Raw genomic sequence first — 13,971 nt, forward strand, 5'->3', positions numbered from 1 at the left:
GGCTTTTGTAAAGACCGCGTCTGTATAAAGAGGTTGTAGTAATTGTTCATACTTCTTGTTTTGTTTCCATGGTTTTAGTTTCAGCTGAAATGTTTTGTAAGTGATCCCAAATTTGAATGTTCAAGAGGTACAGGTTGTTTTTTTTTTGTTTATTTCCTTTGTACAAGAACATAATGTAAATTATTCATTAGTCACGGCCTGTAAAATATTTTATTGTCTTTATTCTGTGTACAATTTTGTATAAAAAGTAAAGCAAAATCAATATAGGGATGTGAGATGACATTGTAATTGTGCTCTTGATAATGTGGTAAAATAAAGATCAGAATATTTTCCTGTTGAATGTTCACAGTATTTTATTTTTTTGGGGGGGGGGAGTAGCCCCAATCCTGCAATTACCATTCCCTTCACCATGAGAAATACCTATTGAAGCTTGAGATGATAGATCATCATTATCTTGCTAGGGGACAACTTCTTTAAAACTTAAATATATTATATTATCCATAATTGCGTTGATATTCTCTACAGGATTTCAGAAATATGATATGATGAGATATTGAAGATAACCCTTGCAGAGGTAATTCAGACCAGAAACAAGGAAGTGCACTGTAAGGCTATGTTCACATGGAGTTTTTTGAGACTTTCAAAAAATGATGAGTTTTTGAAGCGGAAACAACTTCAGGAAACTCGTATTTTGGAAAGTTTTCAACTGAGTTTTTCTTTTACTGAAGTGGCTATTATTATTATTTATTTATATAGCACCATTGATTCCATGATGCTCTACATGAGAAGGGGTTACATACAAAATACAGATATCACTTACAGTAAAGAACTAACAATGATATACGGGTACAGAGGGAGGAGGACCCTGCCCCTGGGGGCTTACATTCTACAGATACATTGTATATTATTATTATTTATATAGCACCATTGATTCCATGATGCTCTACATGGGAAGGGGTTACATACAAAATACAGATATCACTTACAGTAAACAAACTAATAATGACAGAGGGAAGAGGCCCCTGTCCTTGTGGGCTTACCGTCTACAGGAAGAGATTTATAGGGAATCTTGTCAGTAGGATCCACCCTTTTAAGCCGTCTATATGGGCACGTAGGTCATAGAAAGTTGAATTGTATGATACCTTGATATCTGCAATCCGATGTCGCATTCCAGAGAAATTCACATTTTTCTTAGTATGTAAATGAGCGGATAAGATCTATAGGCCCTCACTCATCTCCCTGAGAATCTGCCTCCTGAGCTTATTTTAAATGAAAGGAGGCATTACCAGTGTGAGACATGTAGATCAAGAGAGCAGACTGTCAGTCATTACCTAGGCCTCCAGCTATTATAAGACCCCCTCAGCACTTTGCAATGGGGTGGCAATGGAAACCTCTCCCTCAGTCTCGCTACTTAGATGCCATGATTGCCAAGTCCACCCTGCAGTTGAAGCCAGCACTGGCCACATGTGGAGCAGGCTTAGCTCCTGAGGCTGCTCCATACAGCTCCATTCAACTTCTGTTGGAAGATGGTTATAGGGGATTAGAAAAAGAAAACATGGCTGCACTATGGTAAGCCATTTATAACGTTATCTCGATGTGACTGTTAATTAGTGGCTTGCTGTATTTCATGTAGCAGTTTATGCCATGTGGTAAAGATGGCCAAATTATGTTTCTCGTCAAATATTAATTTTCATCAGTCTTTCTATGCTTTCATTTCATAATTGCAATCTGCCAGTTTAATTTTGAGGAAAATGTGCTCAAAATGAAGGATTATGATCTCTGACCATTGCTATAAGCATTCTTCTTTTGTAGTCTTACTCGCACTTGGAATGTCTGTTAGTGGCAAGCATAAGATCAGTATTTGCCTCCTGGTCATCCTGTAGTAATTGTGAAGGAGCCATAGACTAAAAAAAGATGACCCCCCCCTCCGGAATGTAGTCCCTCCTCTTTTTTAAATCTGCAATAAGGGGTAAGTAAATAGTACACGCCCCTTCCCCCAGTGGGTGAAATTCATGCTAGTAATAGCTATATATGACAGGTGACACCCTGTGGAATCGGCACCGACTGGTTTTGGGACTGATTTAATCCCTTAAATACTGTGACAGCGGTATCTAAGTGCTTAAAAGGGGGTTAAAAGACCCCCTTTGACACCATCAGTCCCCGGTGATCGTAATTGCGAGTGCCAATGGTTTCCATGGTACCCTGAGGTCATCTGATGATCCCAAGGTACTGTGGCCTGTTAAATCCTGCTATAAGCAGGGTCTAACAGGCAGAGGCAGTAAAATAGTGACAGGTCTCAGGCACTGCAGTACGTGATCAAAGTAAAAAATATGCATGTCACACAGTTGGAACTAAGTGAAAAAGTAAAAAAAAAAAGTTGAATATGTAAAAAAGTCAAAAATAAATAAAAAAGCGCATAAGAAAAGACGTTTTGCTTCTAAAAGCGCAGCCTGTGTGTTAAAACAAAATGAACAAAAAGCAGTATTCCTAATTTGTATGAGGAATGACCCAAATAATAAAAAAAAAAAAACACCAAAAATGTCACTTTTTCTTTATACTCATACACAAAAAAATTAATATTAACCCCTTTACCCCCGAGGGAGGTTTGCACGTTAATGACCAGGCTAATTTTTACAATTCTGACCACTGTCACTTTATGAGGTTATTACTCTGGAACGCTTCAACGGATCCCCCTGATTCTGAGACTTTTTTTTCATGACATATTGTACTTCATGATAGTGGTAAAATTTCTTCGATATGACTTGGGTTTATTTATGAAAAAATCGTAAAATTGGTGAAAAATTTTTAAATTTCTCAATTTTCAAACTTTGAATTTTTATGCCCTTAAATCAGAGAGATATGTCACACAAAATAGTTAATAAATAACATTTCCCACATGTTTTCTTTACATCAGCACAATTTTGGAACCAATTTTTTTTTTCGTTAGGAAGTTATAAGGGTTAAAAGTTGACCAGCGATTTCTCATTTTTCCAACAAAATTTACAAAACCATTTTTTTTCTAAAAACGCACCCCTCAAGGTGCTCAAAACCACATTCAAGAAGTTTATTAACCCTTCAGGTGCTTCACATGAATTTTTGGAATGTGGAAGAAAAAAATGAACATTTAACTTTTTTCACATTAAATGTTACTTTAGACCCCAATTTTTTTATTTTCGCAAGAGTATCAGGAAAAAATAGACCCCAAAATTTGTTGTGCAATTCCTCCTGAGCATGCTGATGCCCCATATGTGGGGGAAAACTACTGTTTGGGCGCACATCAGGGTTTTGGAAGAGGAGGAGTACCATTTGACTTTTTTAATGTAAAATTTGCTTGAATAATTAGCGGACGCCATGTTGCATTTGCAGAGCCCCTGATGTGCCTAAACAGTGCAAACCCCCCACAAGTGATACCATTTTGGAAACTAGACCCCTCAGGGAACTTATCTACAGTACAGACCAAAAGTTTGGACACACCTTCTCATTTAAAGATTTTTCTGTATTTTCATGACTGAAAATTGTACATTCACACTGAAGGCATCAAAACTATGAATTAACACATGTGGAATTATATACTTAACAAAAAAGTGTGAAACAACTGAAAATAAGTCTTATATTCTAGGTTCTTCAAAGTAGCCACCTTTTGCTTTGATGACTGCTTTGCACACTCGGCATTCTCTTGATGAGCTTCAAGAGGTAGTCACCAGAAATGGTCTTCCAACAATCTTGAAGGAGTTCCCAGAGATGCTTAGCACTTGTTGGCCCTTTTGCCTTCACTCTGCGGTCCAGCTCACCCCAAACCATCTCGATTGGGTTCAGGTCTGGTGACTGTGGAGGCCAGGTCATCTGGCGTAGCACCCCATCACTCTCCTTATTGGTCAAATAGCCCTTACACAGCCTGGAGGTGTGTTTGGGGTCATTGTCCTGTTGAAAAATAAATGATGGTCCAACTAAACGCAAACCGGATGGAATAGCATGCCGCTGCAAGATGCTGTGGTAGCCATGCTGGTTCAGTATGCCTTCAATTTTGAATAAATCCCCAACAGTATCACCAGCAAAGCACCCCCACACCATCACACCTCCTCCTCCATGCTTCACGGTGGGAACCAGGCATGTAGAGTCCATCCGTTCACCTTTACTGCGTCGCACAAAGACGTGGTTGGAACCAAAGATCTCAAATTTGGACCAAAGCACAGATTTCCACTGGTCTACTGTCCATTCCTTGTGTTCTTAAGCCCAAACAAGTCTCTTCTGCTTGTTGCCTGTCCTTAGCAGTGGTTTCCTAGCAGCTATATTACCATGAAGGCCTGCTGCACAAAGTCTCCTCTTAACAGTTGGTGTAGAGATGTGTCTGCTGCTAGAACTCAGTGTGGCATTGACCTGGTCTCTAATCTGAGCTGCTGTTAACCTGCGATTTCTGAGGCTGGTGACTCGGATAAACTTATCCTCAGAAGCAGAGGTGACTCTTGGTCTTCCTTTTCTGGGGCGGTCCTCATGTGAGCCAGTTTCTTTGTAGCGCTTGATGGTTTTTGCAACTGCACTTGGGGACATTTTCAAAGTTTGCCCAATTTTTTGCACTGACTGATCTTCATTTCTTAAAGTAATGATGGCCACTCGTTTTTCTACACTTAGCTGCTTTTTTCTTGCCATAATACAAATTCTAACAGTCTATTCAGTAGGACTATCAGCTGTGTATCCACCAGACTTCTGCACAACTCAACTGATGGGCCCAACCCCATTTATAAGGCAAGAAATCCCACTTATTAAACCTGACAGGGCACACCTGTGAAGTGAAGACCTTTTCCGGTGACTACCTCTTGAAGCTCATCAAGAGAATGGCAAGAGTGTGCAAAGCAGTCATCAAAGCAAAAGGTGGCTACTTTGAAGAACCTAGAATATAAGACATATTTTCAGTTGTTTCACACTTTTTTGTTAAGTATATAATTCCACATGTGTTGATTCATAGTTTTGATGCCTTCAGTGTGAATGTACAATTTTCATAGTCATGAAAATACAGAAAAATCTTTAAATGAGAAGGTGTGTCCAAACTTTTGGTCTGTACTGTAGATGTGTGGTGAGCACCTTGAAGCCCCATGTGCTTCACAGAAGTTTATAACATTGAGCCGTAAAAATAAAATTTGCACATTTTTCCCACAAAAATGTTTTTTCAGCCTCCAATTTTGCATTTTCATAAGGGTAACTGGACAAATTGCACCATGCAATTTGTTGTGCAATTTCTCCTGAGTAAGCCGATAACCCATATGTGGGGGAAAATCACTGTTTGGGCGCACGGCAGAGTTCGGAAGGGAAGGAGTACCATTTTGACTTTTTGAATGTAAAATTTGCTTGAATAATTAGCGGAAGCCATGTTGCATTTGGGGAGCCTCTGATCTGCCTAAACAGTGGAAACAACCCACAACTGACCCCATTTTGGAAACTAGACCCCTCAAGGAACTTTTCTAGATGTGTGGTGAACTTCACAGGTGCTTCACAGAAGTTTATAACATGGAGCCGTGAAAATAAAAAAATCAAACTTTTTCCATAAAAATGATCTTTTAGTCCCAAATTTTTTATTTTCACAAGGGTAAGAGGAGAAAATGGACCCCAAAAACTGTTGATCAATTTCTCCTGAGTACGCTGATACCCCATATTTGAGGAAAATACACTGGGCACTCAGCAGGGTTTAGAAAGGAAGGAGCACTGTGTGACTTTTTGAACGCAAAATTGTCTGGAATCAAGAGCGGACACCATGTCGAGTTTGGAGAGCCCCTGATGCGCCTAATCAGTGTAAACCCCCCACAAGTGACCCAATTTCGGAACCTACACTCAAGGATTTTATCAAGGGGTATAGCGAACATTTTGAACCCAGAGGTATGACACAGAATTTGATAACATTAGGTCATCATATTGAATAAGTTGTCATTAGTCTTGAACGCAAGTGCTCGCTACTTGAGTTTGCATCGGGTCCTCAGGTATGCACCATGTATCGCAGATGCTCAAGTCACATGCTCGAGTCCCCGCCCCGCATGTTTCACGGTTATTAGACACCCAAAAAAAACATGCAGGGATCGCTCGTGCATGGCAGGCAATCCCCGTGAGGTTTTTTTGGTTGTATAACAGCTGCAAAAGATAAGGGGCGAAGACTCAAGCATGTCACTCCACCCGCGATACTCTGTGCATACCCGAGCACCCGATGCAAACTCAAGTAGCGAGCACTTGCTCTTAACACTAGTCGCCATATCGTCATCATTTTTTTTTCTTTACTTTTGAAAAAATCCCAACCCTAACCCTAGCACAACCCTAATCCTAGCACAATCGTAGCTCAACCCTAACCCTAGAGTTTATTTTTGACACCGTTCCTCGTGCGGTATAAGTGATTAGACGACTTTATTCTTCGGGTAGGTGCGATTACAGCGATGCCAGATTCATATCTGGTTTTTATGACTGACAGCTGTCAGACACTAAAAAACGTTTAAGGTTAGGGTTGGGATTTTTTTGAAAAGTAAAAAAAAAAGATGACGATATGGCAACTAGTGTTGAGCGCAAGTGCTCGCTAGTTTGCATCGGGTGCTCGAGTATCCACTGTGTATCGCAGGTGCTCAAGTCTCTGCCCCATATGCTTCGCGGCCAAAAAAACTCACGGGGATTGCCTGCCATGCACGAGCGATCCCCGCATGTTTTTTTTTGGGTGTCTAATAACCGTGAAACGTGCGGTCGGGGCCTCGAGCATGTCACTCGAGCACCCGTGATACATGGTGCATACCTGAGTACCCGATGCAATCTCAAGTAGCGAGCACTTGCGCTCAAGACTAATGACAACTTATTCAATATGATGACCTAATGTTATCAAATTCTGTGTCGTACCTCTGGGTTCAAAATGTTCACTATACCCCTTGATAAAATCCTTGAGGGGTGTAGTTTCCAAAATGAGGTCACTTGTGGGGGGTTTCCACTATTTAGGCACATCAGGGGCTCTCCAAACGCGACATGGCGTCCGCTCTCAATTCCATCCAATTTTGCATTCAAAAGTCCCTTCTGAACTCTGCCGTGCTCCCAAACACTGTATTTTCCCCACATATGGGGTATTGGCGTACTCAGGAGCAATTGCACAAAAGTTTTTGGGGTCCATTTTCTCCTCTTACCCTTATGAAAATAAAAAAACTGGGGCTAAAGCATCATTTTTGTGGAAAAAGTTTGATTTTTTTATTTTCACGGCTCCATGATATAAACTAATGTAAAGGACTTGGGGGTTCAGGGTGCCCACCACACATCTAGATAAGTTCCCTGAGGGGTCTAGTTTCCAAAATGGTGTCACTTGTGGGGGGGGGGGTTCCACTGTTTAGGCACATCAGGGGCTCTCCAAACGCAACATGGCGTCTGCTAATTATTCAAGCAAATTTTACAATCAAAGTCAAATGGCGCTCCTTCCCTTCTGAACCCTGCCGTGTGCCCAAGCAGTGGTTTTCCCCCACATATGGGGTATCTGCTTACACATGGAGAAATTGCACAACAAACTGCATGGTTCCATTTCTCCTGTTACCCTTATGAAAATGCAAAATTGGGGGCTGAAAAACATTTTTGTGGGAACAATGTGAAAATGTTATTTCTACGGCTCAATGTTATAAACTTCTGTGAAGCACCTGGGGGATCAAGGTGCTCACCACATATCTAGATAAGTTCCCTGAGGGGTTTAGTTTCCAAAATGGTGTCACTTGTGGGGGGTTTCCACTGTTTAGGCACATCAGGGGCTCTCCAAACGCAACATGGCATCCGCTAATTATTCAAGCAAATTTTGCAATCAAAAAGTCAAATGGCGCTCCTTCTCTTCCGAACCCTGCAGTGCACCCAAATAGTGTTTTTTCCCCACATATGGGGTATCTGCGTGCCCAGGGGAAATTGCACAACAAATTTTGGGGTCCATTTTTTCCTGTTACTCCTGCGAAAAAAAATTGGGTCTAAAGTAACATTTTTGTGAAAAAAGTTAAATGTTCATTTTTTTTCTTCCACATTTCAAAAATTCCTGTGAAGCACCTGAAGGGTTAATAAACTTCTTGAATGTGGTTTTGAGCACCTTGAGGAGTGCAGTTTTTAGAATGGTGTCACTTTTGGGTATTTTCTGTCATAAAGACCTCTCAAAGTGATTTCAAATGTGATGTGGTCCCTAAAAAAATGGTTTTGTAAATTTTGTTGGAAAAATTAGAAATCGCTGGTCAAATTTTAACCCCTATAGCTCCCTAATAATAAAAAATGTTGGTTCCAAAATTGTACTGATGTAAAGTAGATATGTGGGAAATGTTATTTATTAACTATTTTGTGTGACATATCTCTCTGATTTAAGGGCATAAAAATTCAAATTTTGAAAAATGCCAAATTTCCGTTTTTGTTTTTTTCCAACATAAACGCAAGTGATATCGAAGAAATTTTACCACAATCATGAAGTACAGTATGTCACGAAAAAATAATCTCAGAATCAGGGGATCCGTTGAAGCGTTCCAGAGTAATTACCTCATAAAGTGACAGTGGTCAGAATTGTAACAATTGGCCTGGTCATTAACGTGCAAACCACCTTGGGTTGTAAAGGGGTTAAGGATAAAAAAATGAAAGTTTTAAAAATTGCAATTTTTTCAATATTTCAACAAAAATTCACATATTTTCACAAATAAACGCAAAACCTATCAATCTAAATTTACCACTAATCAAAAGTACAATGTGTCACGAAAAAACTCAGAATCACTGGGATCCATTGAAGCGTTCCAGAGTTATTACTTCGTACAGTGACACTGGTTAGAATTCAGAAATTTGGCCTGGTCATTAACCCCTTTACAACCCAAGGTGGTTTGCACGTTAATGTTAATTTTTACAATTATGACCACTGTCACTTTATGAGGTAATTACTCTGGAACGCTTCAACGGATCCCCCTGATTCTGAGATTGTTTTTTCGTGACATATTGTACTTCATGATTGTGGTAAACTTTCTTCAATATCACTTGCGTTTATTTGTGAAAAAAATGGAAATTTGCTATTTTCAAAATTTGAATTTTTATGCCCTTAAATCGGAGAGATATGTCACACAAAATAGTTAATAAATAACATTTCCCACGTTTACTTTACATCAGCACAATTTTGGAACCAAAATTTTTTTTTTGTTATGGAGCTATAAGGGTTAAAAGTTGACCAGCGATTTCTCATTTTTCCAACAAAATTTACAAAACCATTTTTCCAGGGACCACATCACATTTGAAGTCACTTTGAGAGGTCTTTATGACAGAAAATACCCAAAAGTGACACCATTCTAAAAACTGCACCCCTGAAGGAGCTCAAAACCACATTCAAGAAGTTTATTAACCCTTCAGGTGCTTCACAGGAATTTTTGGAATGTGGAAGAAAAAAATGAACATTTAACTTTTTTCACAAAAATGTTACTTTAGACCCAATTTTTTTTATTTTCGCAGGGGTAACAGGAAAAAATGGACCCCAAAATTTGTTGTGCAATTTCCCCTGGGCACGCAGATACCCCATATGTGGGGAAAAACCACTGTTTGGGTGCACGGCAGGGCTTGGAAGAGAAGGAGCGACATTTGAATTATCGATTGTAAAATTTGCTTGAATAATTAGCGGACGCCATGTTGCGTTTGGAGAGCCCCTGATGTGCCTAAACAGTGGAAACCCTCCACAAGTGACCCCATTTTGGAAACTAAACCCCTCAGGGAACTTATCTAGATGTGTGGTGAGCATTTTGAACCCCCAGGTGCTTCACAAATTAATCTGTAAAAATAAAGTGTTTTCTTTTCCCACTTTTTCATTTTTACGAATCAATTTGTGAAGCACCTGGGGGTTCCAAGTGCTCACTATGCATCTAGATAGGTGCCTTGGGGGGTCTAGTTTCCAAAATGGGGTCACTTGTGGGGGAGCTCCAATGTTTAGGCACACAGGGGCTCTCCAAACATAACATGGTGTCCGCTAACAATTTGAGCCGATTTTCCATTCAATTTGTTAGCGGACACCATGTCGCGTTTGGAGAGCCCCTGTGTGCCTAAACATTGGAGCTCCCCCACAAGTGACCCCATTTTGGAAACTAGACCCACCAAGACACCTATCTAGATGCATAGTGAGCACTTGTAACCCCCAGGTGCTTCACAAAGTAATTCGTAAAAATGAAAAAGTGGAAAAAAAAAACTTTTATTTTTACGGATTAATTTGTGAAGCACCTGGGGGTTCCAAGTGCTCACTATGCATCTAGATAGGTGTCTTGGTGGGTCTAGTTTCCAAAATGGGGTCACTTGTGGGGGAGCTCCAATGTTTAGGCACACAGGGGCTCTCCAAACGCGACATGGTGTCCGCTAACAAATTGAATGGAAAATCGGCTCAAATTGTTAGCGGACACCATGTTATGTTTGGAGAGCCCCTGTGTGGCTAAACATTGGAGCTCCCCCACAAGTGACCCCATTTTGGAAACTAGACCCCTCAAGGATTTTATCAAGGTGTATAGTGAACATTTTGAACCCAGAGGTACGACACAGAATTTGATAACATTAGGTCATCATATTGAATATGTTGTCATTAGTCTTGAGCGCAAGTGCTCGCTACTTGAGTTTGCATCAGGTACTCTGGTATGCACCATGTACTGCGTGTGCTCGAGTGACACGCTTGAGTCCCTGCCCGCATGTTTCACGGTTATTAGACACCCAAAAAAAAACATGCAGGGATCGCTCGTGCATGGCAGGCAATACTCGCAAAGTTTTTTGGGCCGCGAAGCATATGGGGCGGAGACTCAAGCATGTCACTCAAATACCCACGATACTCAATGCATACCAGAGCACCCGATGCAAACTCAAGTAGCGAGCACTTGCTCTCAACACTAGTCGCCATATCGTCATCTTTTTTTCTTTTGAAAACAATCCCAACCCTAACCCCAACCCCAACCCTAACCCTAGCACAACCCTAACACAACCCTAACCCAAGAGTTTATTTTTTACGCTGTTCCTCGTGTGGTATAAGTGATTAGACGACTTTATTCTTCGGGTCGGTGCGATTATAGTGATACCAGAATCATATGGGGTTTTTATGACTGACTTTTTTTGTAAAATCTAGTTTTTGCATCGCCATATTTTGAGAGCTATAATTTTTCCATATTTTGGCAGACAGAGTCATGTGATGGCTTGTTTTTTGCGGGATGAGTTGACGTTTGTATTGGTGCCATTTTCAGGCACTTGACATTTTTTGATCGCTTTCTATTCCAATTTTTGGGAGGCAGAATAAACAAAAACCAACAATTCAGGAAATTTTTTATTTTTTTTCTGTTCCGCGTGTGGTAAAATTGATAAGGTAGCTTTATTCTTTGGGTCAGTACGTTTACAGCGGTACCACATTTATATCGTTTTTCTATGTTTTGGCGCTTTTACACAATAAAAGCTATTTTATAGAAAAAATTATTTTTTGGCATCGCTTTATTTTGAGAGCTATAACTTTTTGATTTTTCGGATGATGGAGCTATATGGCGGCTTGTTTTTTGCGGGACAAGATGACGTTTTCAGCAGTACCATTTTTATTTATATTCGTCTTTTTGATCGCGTGTTATTCCATTTTTTGTTTGGCGGTATGATGATAAAGCATTGTTTTTTGCTTTGTTTTTTATTTTATTTTTTTACTGTGTTCAATGAAGGGGTTAACTAGTGGAACAGTTTTATAGGTCAGGTCGTTCCGGACGTGGCGATACCAAATATGTGTACTTTTATTGTTTGCTTTTTTTTTTATAATAATATTTATTGATGGGTACATTATATTTTTATTTTTGGTGGATTCTTTTTTTTATTTTATTTTTTATTTTTATTTTTTTCACTTTCTGAGAGTTTTTACACTTTTTTACTTTGTCCCACTCTGGTACTTTAACTTTTTTTATTCTGATCGCCTGCACAGCATAGGGATGGAGCACCATCCCTGTGCCATGCAGGCAGTCAGCGCTGCACAGTGAGAACATTGTTTGGTCGTGCACTGCGCATGACCAAACAATGTTCCTGCTGCCTGGTGACTCGGATGTTGTCATGACGACATCAGGTCATCATGGCAACACCCGGGAAGCCGCAGCAGACAGCGCTGGAGGCCGGAAGAGGAGGTGAGTATACCGATCACCTCCCCTTGCCAACGCGACTTCGATCGCAGCATTGCGGGGGTTAATGTGCCGGGAGCGGTGCGGGACCGCTCCCTGCACATAATACCGGGTGTCAGCTGTGACAATCAGCTGACACCCGGCGGCGATCGCGCCCGCACAGTCTGTGTGCGCGCGCGATCGCGATGACGTACTAATACGGGTCAGGCTCTTAAAGCCCAGGACACTGACACGTATTAATACGTCATGGGCTGTAAAGGGGTTAAGGTCAAAATTTGCTTGGTCACTAAGCTATTAAGGGCATGGTTGGGTACATTTGGCATGGAAGAACTTGACTGGCCACACGAGCCCTGACTCCAACCCACTGAACACCTTTTGGATGAATAGTAACAGAGATTATGAGCCAGGCCCTGTCGTCTAATATAATCTAGTGTACCTCACAAATACTACTGTGGATGAATGGGCAAAAATTCCCTGACACTCCAGAGAAAGTTTTTGCAGAAGAGTGGACGCTATTATAGCTGTAAAGTGGGAACCAACTCCATGTTAATGTCTATGGATATAGAATGGGTTGTCATAAAAGCTGCTGTAGGTGTAATGTATAGGTGTCCCAATACTTTTGTCCCTACAGTATACTTCTTATAGCACCCCTTGTGTTATTTCGATTATCTCTTAAATGAGAATGTAATCAACAGAAAATGACCTTTTGTTTAAATTAGGTTTTTATTTTACATGTATTTAAAAAAAAAATTCAATGTCATTTATTTATTTTCATATTACGATCTTTACTAATTTCATCTTTTTTTTAATAATCTTGACTCCTACTTCCTGCTCTTTTAAGAAGAGTTTACAGCAAGGCTCCCTATCATCACATGCAAGATTACAATGACTGATATCTCTATCCATAGCTGATAACACAGGATCCACCAATCACAATAGGCGATGTCACGCCTGACACTGCTCTCTGTCCCTTCGCAGAGAACTTTGCACAGGCTCATTAAACACTTCAATACAAAAGCGCATATAACAATCCTCTATATAAGTATAATTCCTTAATTCAAAAAGCAAGTCTAACCTACAGAATTCAAGAAGAAAAAAGTGGGATTCAAATATTTAGAAAAGATACCAAAATTTCTTAAACACATTACTGGATATTACAAAAAATGGTGTACCTATAAAGGTCACCATTACATATGAAAAATACAATAACATACAAGGGACAAAAAACAGAAGCAAAGAAATTTGTATACCCTAAAATATATGTTAATCAATAGCTTTACATATGGATGATCATATATCGCATATCCATCTAGCATATACCAAATTTATAAAGATCACATAAGGTATAACCTGCAATCAATAGATGTTAAATTATATCAGCCTCAGGTAGGTCAGCCATATATAGAATATACTATACTATTAGTAAAACATTAGAATATATGGGTACAAATATTGTAGCAAACTATAATAGTTAAAAAAAAACATAGCATCATATAACCTTCCTTAAGTAGACGCACAGGACAAGTCAATACAGTGAATATCAGCCCATAATATCTAGATTGCTGAGTCTTGTTACCTGCGGTCATGGTGCATGAAGGGGGTATATAAAACCTCGAAGCGCGTTTCACTGCCCGCCCTTGGTTTTGTCAGGAGGTAATAAAACAGGTATTAGGTATTCTTTTATAACGTGGTTGATTGCACATAATTAATTGCCGTGTGTTGTGGTGCGTCACTACCATGTTACCACGTCATTGACGGGCCGGCTCTCAGTATGCACATTTCCAGGGCACATGACCAGGTCAGCTGACCCAGGCGGTTGCCTCAGCAACGCATCACACTCGGAGAGCACCACTCCACGACAGCGAGG

The sequence above is a fragment of the Phyllobates terribilis genome, unplaced genomic scaffold, assembly GCF_046119375.1.
Source record: "Phyllobates terribilis strain yellow unplaced genomic scaffold, ASM4611937v1 Scaffold_2__4_contigs__length_985480577, whole genome shotgun sequence".
Lineage (NCBI taxonomy): Eukaryota > Metazoa > Chordata > Amphibia > Anura > Dendrobatidae > Phyllobates > Phyllobates terribilis.